General features: G+C 43.1%; 1 long non-coding RNA gene across 1 annotated transcript; it reads left to right on the plus strand.

Annotated features, from left to right (window-relative positions):
- The first annotated feature begins 900 nt into the window (after nt 1-900).
- LOC120555280 lies at nt 901-2016 on the plus strand. Its single transcript, XR_005638672.1, has 3 exons — nt 901-1085; nt 1272-1356; nt 1904-2016. It is a non-coding gene; the product is annotated as an uncharacterized LOC120555280 (long non-coding RNA).
- The last annotated feature ends 6207 nt before the right edge of the window (nt 2017-8223 follow it).

Genomic DNA, 8223 nt, shown 5'->3' on the forward strand with positions numbered 1-8223 from the left:
GTGCACACTCGCAGTGTGGATTCAAGGAGGCCACGCTTTGATTATGCAATTATATGTAGGAAAAAAGTAATAAAACACTTTACACAGGTCAGCATCACACAAAGAGCAAACTAATTGGCATGATAAGACCTCAGAGGTCAAAATAAATTGAATTGTGGAAACTTACGGACTCAAGGCGGCCGACAGCGTCAGGCTGTGGTGACGGTTCAGGTAGAGAGGCAGCAGGTGGGACACAGCTGGCCACACTGCTGGCCGCTGCAGGAGTGCTACAGCTGGCAAAAAATGAAACACCAAATGTTTCCTGTCCCAAAGACCGAGATGAAGGCGTCGTACTCCATCCACTTGGTGGGCATCCAGTCCTCAAATACTGAAGGTGCGTCCGTTTAATGTGGCGAAAGAAAGAGTTGAAAAGTCTAAAGTCCTGTTCACATCCGTCAATACCACAGTAAACCCAAAAATCCTGGCTGCGACTGTGACTTGCATTAATGTGGCTAAGGAGTACTTTAAGAGTTAAAGCAACAAAGACGCACACATATCATACACCTCCACGCGCCCCATGATGAACCGTTTCGCTCGCGATGTTGTTGTCGCGGGCGCTAATACTAATCCCACTATGGCCACGCCAAGACCCGCCTTCAATAGCATTTGTTGGCCAGGCGCCCAGGAGAATGCTAGGTAATGCAACCTCATTTGTAGAGGTCCTATCCCCTGACCAATCAGCCTTAACCACTCAAGGTGAAATGCCTAACCCCAACCAATCGAGCTGCTTTGTAGGGCGGGACTTGGCTTGGGCATAGTTCTATGCGTCGCGGGCTAATGAAGGTGGATGGTGAAGTGGGCACTCATGCAATAATTTGTATTTATTATTTTAATACTACATTTCTCCAATTATATATGCGACTTCACTAATTTTAAAATGGTAAATGTTTTATTTTAAAAATATTTTCATGTTTACATACAATATTTTCTGCGCATCCTCAGTTCATGTCCTCCATCGGACCCACCTCAATGACGTTAGTGATTTCGGTTCTCCGCTTGAGTAACGTTAACAGGCGTGTTATTTTGTGAAAGAACAGCGGCTCAAGGTCAGTAAACTTTATTGAATTGTTAAATATTACTTGCCAAAATCATATTGGTTATTGCTGTGATAGTTATCGTTTTTCAAACGTCGTCCACCTGGGTATTTGCTTAGCAAGCTAGCTGATGTTAGCTGTAACGTGCACTTTTGCATGCTAGCTAACGAGCTCTGTTTGGCTGTGGGTTTTTGCCAGGTACGGTACCGACTGTTAATACTTCAGGGAGCTGATGAATCCAGGATGGATATTTTTGACGATGTCACTCTATCGGTATTGGAGGGTAAGTCACGAATAAAGTTTATATTTGATGTATTTATGCTATTTATATATTCACTGCTGTACAAATAAAGCTTCTAATTATTACTATTTATATATTAGAGTGCACATTATTAGCTGAATACATTATTTGAAATTCAAAATTCTTTTTGCTTGCTGGATTTTTCCTTAACCTTCATTTGCTGAACGAATTAAATTTCAAACATGCTTAGGATGAAAAACTATACATAAGATTCAGAATTATAAAGCAAAATATATGGTTGTGAAATAGGAAATCCCACATTTAAGATAAAACCCTGTCCATAAAAAGTTAAGTTTACTTTGTTACAGAATAATAATATAATAATAACAGAATAAATATGTCTGTATTGAGTTTTTCTAATGATGTGTTTTGGATTATAGAAATAATAATAAAACTGACAGCTAAAGAAAATCCAGTTAGTAATTTTGCAATTCATTATCTGATTTGTTGAGGCACCTCTTTATGTTGCTTGGTACTGTAGCTTGCCATTGCTTAATTTAAAGATAGGTATTTGTCATGTATCTTTCAGCGGCCAGTGTTGATGAGGAGGCTTTGAAAGGCCTTAGCCGGGATGACCTGAGGGATCTTTTTCCTGGCCCTGAACATTTTTTCAGAAGAAAGAAACTTTGGGATTTCATCAGTCAAAATGTAAACACAAATTGGAATAAGTAAAAATGAGTAAAGTCTGAATTGTACCATATTTTTAATGGTCCTAATGCATTTTATCCCCAAGGAAGAGGCAGGGCTCCGTACCACAAAGAGGAGTGGCCAAGACAGCTCTCTTCAGTGCAGACAACCAAGACATGGAGACAGATTGGACAGACACAAGCAACTCAAGTGATAATACCATACTTCTTGAGAGCAATGATGACATCAGCGAGGACAACTCCAGTGCAGGTGTGCAAATTCAGGGCAAAAAAATGAAAGGGTGATGTCGTACAACTTGTTTTTGTTTAATCATGTAATGAAACTATAGTTGTCCACATTTGTTAAACCAGAGTTCATGGCTAGGCATGCACTGTGTTTATATCTGCCTGTTTTTGCTTGTCATCATGCTTTTAATTGTATTAAGAATGTTTTCATTATTTCCCAAAAAAGCATCCCCACTACAACTACCCTCCTCTGTGCCAAGGAAGCCAAAGAGTGGGACCAAAACCTTACTGCTGCCACCCGAATCAGCCTCAGGCTCCTCACCCAGGACTGTGATCGCTTTACCAACCACACCTGCAAAGGATGTTGTTGGTAAGTCCACCTTAGCACATCTCTCAGCCTGTTATCCATAATGGATAATGGTTTTCAGAGTGGCAAATCAGAGTCAAAACTTTTGGAGATTCAATTTAAATTATTTATCAATTATTTCCTAAGATTGTGGATGTTGATGAACACACTTTTTTTCAGACATGAATCAATCAACTCACTTTGTTGATATTGATTTGATTTGGGTCAGCAATTACTTAACGATGAAGCATTTCAAACATTCATGTATAGTTTTGTTTGTTTTAAATAACTAATTAGTGACTAGTTCAATCATTACATATCATTTGTTCAATCAGTACATATATATATACTTATTTTATTTCCTTTCCTCTGTTTTTCCCCCACTATTCAAACATAAACTTCTAAACATTTTTTACTGCTACTGTAAGTTTACCAAAAAATCGGGCATTGTATTTTAACCACGCTTTATTTCCCCTGTGTTGTTTTTGAAGTGTTTACATTGAAATGTCTCAGCTCTGTTTTTTATTATTTCAGTCGGCCAGGACAATCTGAAGATGCAGGCTAGGCACTACAGAACCTTGAGCAACATGTACAATAAGCCCAATGCAAAACCCAATCACAACGATGTTGCTCAACTTTTGGACCTTGAGTTTGAGGCCAGACGGGCTTTTATTGATGCAGATGTTACAAGGGAAGAAGACCGACCTGCAAAAATCTTTGAGGCATATCCATGCTTCAAAGATGTTCGAAATGTATGTGTTTTTTTACTACCCACACTTGAATTACTGTCTATCTATCTGTATTCTAAATGTACAATGCATTGTGAATGGTTGAATAACTGTGCACAATGCTGTCTTGGTACTGCATTAGGCTGCGGCGCATAGTAGGTGGCACCAACAGCAGATACTCGAGGAAGTCAAAGGAAGATGGGCAGACTTTTGTGCCAAGGTACAGTTCTATGGTGTGTGGAAGAAAGCCCTGAAACCCCTTTTTTCCTTTGGATGTCCGTGGAGGTAAGTTGCTGTTTCATATGCAAATGTGTTGTTATTTATACCATATTCAGACCATTCAGTTCATCTTTCTATTCTTTAGTGGAGTTCACACTCGCCCTCTTCAATGCACTCCCATCCCTTTTCCCCTCACCAACTTCACCACCAAAGAAGCTTGGAAATAGCTGTGAGGCACTTCTTCATATCCTGAAGGTAAGAACATTTTTTGTGTTGATTCCTTACTGTCCTCTTTGAAGTGTCTTATGTTCTCACATTGTTGTGCATGTTCAGATTTACAGTAACAATTCACCCTAAGTTCCCAATCACAGATATGACCTAATTTATGCAAAAAGGGGGAAAACAGAAGTGCCTCTAGTGTCCCTCAAATGGTGTGTATAGAAAGGAATACCAAGAAGTGTTTTAAAACCTTTGATTAATTAATCCATTCATTCATTCCAGAAAAAATAAAAATATACCACCTTGCATCAGGTTGTATCAGTTTTTAATCCATTCTAAATTCCTACACCTTGATCAGTCAAACAAATGTTTTTAAAGCACATGTTCCCCGCCCCATTGTAAAGTAATTCATTCATATTTATTTCTTCCAGTCTGATCATAAATCAGTATGAGTTTTTAAACGTGAATTTAATTTAAGAGTGTTCAAGTCACTGGTTGCAACCTGGTCATTTAATCTAAAAACTCACATTGGTCTTTTTATTCTGTCGTCAGTCGTAAGACCCTGGCCTGTACCTGGAGAAGCGTCCTCTCTCCTCCCCAGTTCTGCTTTCTGATGGATCATCCACCAACGACCATCGGCTGTGGGTAACGTACTGCGTGACCACCCTCCCGCAGGAAGATTTCTCAGATGGGATGTTGGTGTTAATGGAATACTACTACACTTTGCACTTAACCTATCCAAAATGTGTTTGCACTATCCTCTCTGTTATTCAAACAGAGGTAATTGTCACGTAATCCACGCCATCAAGATGCCACTAGTGCATACAAGAAAGCAATGGCTGATTGGAAATCTTTCATTGAGAAGTAGCTGAATGTCGAGGAGTATTTTGTCCTGTCAGTTGTTATTTTTAGTTGTGCCTACAATAGTTTTATGTATTCCGAAAGCTTATTACAGTGTCCCTTAGTTATTTGCCTAAATTACTCAGGGGTTCCAGTACTAGGGCTGCTCCCGATTAGTCGACTAATCAGTCGTTTTGGTCTTAGTCAACTTAGATTTCCTTAGTCCATTAGTCATGTTTTATGCTTTTTTTCATGCTGAATGACTTATTTCCAAGAAACGTACGAGCACATCTCTGGTAAACACAAGAATTAAGGGTTGACATTTTACCTAACAGAAATCACTGTGAAACCTACTTTGATTACTTTCATTAAGGCAGTTATTTGTTGTATTACACGTTTTCTGAAATGTTGTTTAAATATGCAAAGGAGGCATTATCTTATTCAATATATGCATCATTTTGCATTACGCTTTTCGGAGAAACTCAGATTTACAGTCTTTATTGTAAAGATTGATTGTAAAGATGCATAGCAACCCTGACACTGCTGATGATGTTAAGTGTTAAATAAATGTTGACAGCGCTTATAAGCCATTCTGGTTGTGATTTCTGTACCATTAAGATGTATATTCTAAAAATAAGGACAGGCTTTAGGTTTTAAGATGAAGTTAGCCTTGTTTCAAGATAAAACAGATTGCATTAAGACAGAGCTTAGTCATTCTTCACTAATACTGAGTATTCTTTTTCTAAATTGAATGTTTGTTTTTTTTTACTAATTTTCAGCTAAATTTGTTAAAAGTAAGAAAAATAAATATGTAATTGCTTATATTTAGTATATTTCACTTATTTTGAGGCTGTATAAAGTTAAAATTTAAGTGATCTCATCTTAAAACCAGAATTTTAAAGTTATATTTAGTGTATTTTACTTATTTTGGGGCTGTAAAAAGTAAAATCTTAAGTAATCTGATCTTATAACCAGCATTTTCGGCTTATTTTAAGCCTTCCAAATAACTCTGTAGACATGCTTATTTCTAGATTTAACAATCTTAATTCAAGAAATCTTGTCAAGTGAAATTATCTTGCTGCATGGACAGATAATTTCACTTGTTTTGAGTACCTTTTCCCTCAGATTTAGTGTTTTTATCTTGTTTTTAGACACCCCTTTTTTGCAGTGTGCCTGGAACACCTCCCTAGGGAGGCGCCCAGGGGGCATCCTTACCAGATGCCCGAACCACCTCAACTGGCTCCTTTCGACGCAAAGGAGCAGCGGCTCTACTCCGAGCTCCTCACGGATGACTGAGCTTCTCACCCTATCTCTAAGGGAGACGCCAGCCACCCTCCTGAGGAAACCCATTTCGCCGCTTGTACCCTGGATTCGTTCTTTCGGTCATGACCCAGCCTTCATGACCATAGGTGAGGGTAGGAACGAAAACTGACCGGTAGATCGAGAGTTTTGCCTTCTGGCTCAGCTCTCTTTTCGTCACAACGGTGCGATAGATGGAATGTAATACCGCACCCGCCCCGATTCTCTGACCAATCTCCCCGCCCATTGTCCCCTCACTTGCGAACAAAACCCCAAGGTACTTGAACTCCTTCACTTGGGGTAAGGACTATTCCCTACCTGGAGAAGGCATTCCATCGGTTTCCTGCTGAGAACCATGGCCTCCGATTTAGAGGTGCTGATCCTCATCCGATCCCAACCGCTTCACACGCGTGCGCGAACCGATCCAGTGAGTGCTGAAGGTCGCAGGCCGATGATGCCATCAGGACCACATCATCTGCAAAAGCAGCGATGAGATCCCCAGCCCACCGAACTGCAACCCCTCCCCACCCCGTCACCGCCGATATCCTGTCCATAAATATTACAAACAGGATTGGTGACAAAGGCCGCCCTGGCGGGAGGCCAACCCTCACCTGAAACGAGTCCGACTTACTGCCGAGAACCCGGACACAGCTCTCACTTTGGTCGTACAGAGATTGGATGGCCCTGAGTAGAGACCCCTCACCCCATACTCCGCAGCACCTCCCACAGTATCTCCTCGGGGGACCCGGTCATACGCCTTCTCCAAATCCACAAAACACATGTAGACCGGTTGGGCATACGCCAGGCCCCGCCTCCAGGATCCTTGCGTAGAGTGAAGAGCTGGTCCGTTGTTCCACGACCAGGACGGAATCCCGTTTCCTCCTCAACCTGAGGTTCGACTATCGGCCGAACCCTCCTTTCCAGCACCTTGGAGTAGACTTTACTACGCAGGAGGCTGAGAAGTGTGATACCCCTGTAATGGCGGCACACCCTCTGGTCCCCCTTTTTAAAAGGGGAACCACCACCCCAGTCTGCCACTCCTTTGGCACTGTTCCAGACTTCCACGCAATGTTGAAGAGACGTGTCAACCAGGACAGCCCCTCCACACCCAGAGCCTTGAGCATTTCTGGACGGATCTCATCAATCCCCGGGGCTTTGCCACTGTGGAGTTGTTTGACTACATCAGTGACTTCCGCCCGGGAAATCGGACGACAATCCCCCGTCATCCTCCAGCTCTGCCTCTAACATAGAGGGCTATTACTGGATTCAGGAGTTCCTCAAAATGCTCCTTCCACCGCCCTATTACCTCCTCAGTTGAGGTCAACAGTGTCCCATCCTTACTGTACACAGCTTGAATGGTTCCCCCGCTTCCCCTCCTGAGGTGGCGAAACAGTTTTCCAGAAGCACTTTGGTGCCGAACCAAAGTCCGAAAGTCCCTCTCCATGTCTTCTCCAAACTTCTCCCACACCCGCTGCTTTGCCTTTTTCACGGCAGAGGCTGCAGCCTCGGCCCTTCGGGTACCCTGCAACTGCCCCCCGAGTCCTCTGGGATAATAATATCCCCGGAAAGACTCCTTCTTCAGTCGGACGGCTTCCCTGACCACCGGTGTCCACCACGGTGTTCGGACCACCCCTTGAGGCACCTAAGACCCTAAGACCACAGCTCCTCGCCGCAGCTTCAGCAATGGAAACTTTGAACATTGTCCACTCTGGTTCAATGCCCCCAGCCTCCACAGGGATGCACGAAAAGCTCAGCCCGGAGGTGCGAGTAGAAAGTCCGTTGGAGGGGCCTCCTCCAGACGTTCCCAATTTACCCGCACCACGTTTGGGCTTACCAGGTCTGTCCAGAGTCTTCCCCACCCCCTGACCCAACTCACCACCAGATGGTGATCGGTTGACAGCTCTGCCCTCTCTTCACCCGAGAGTTCCAAAACATACGGCTTCAGATCAGATGAAACGATTATAAAATCGATCATTGACCTTCGGCCTAGGGTGCTCTGGTACCAGGTACACTTATGAGCATCCCTATGTCGAACATGGTGTTCGATATGACAATCCATGACTAGCACAGAAGTCCAACAACAAACAACCACTCTGGTTTAGATCAGGGAGGCGTGCCTCCCAATCACGCCTCTCAGGTGTCTCCACGCGTGCGTTGAAGTCCCCCAGCAGAACAATGGAGTCCCCACTGGCGGCCCATGCAGGACTCCACTCAAGGTCTCCAAGAAGGCCGAATACTCCGAACTCCTGTTTGGTGCATATGCACAAACAACAGTCAGAGTTTCCCCCCACAACCCGCAGGCATAGGGAGGCGAACCTCTGGCCCC

This window comes from Perca fluviatilis, unplaced genomic scaffold, assembly GCF_010015445.1.
Source record: "Perca fluviatilis unplaced genomic scaffold, GENO_Pfluv_1.0 PFLUV_unplaced_scaf_6, whole genome shotgun sequence".
Classification (NCBI taxonomy): domain Eukaryota; kingdom Metazoa; phylum Chordata; class Actinopteri; order Perciformes; family Percidae; genus Perca; species Perca fluviatilis.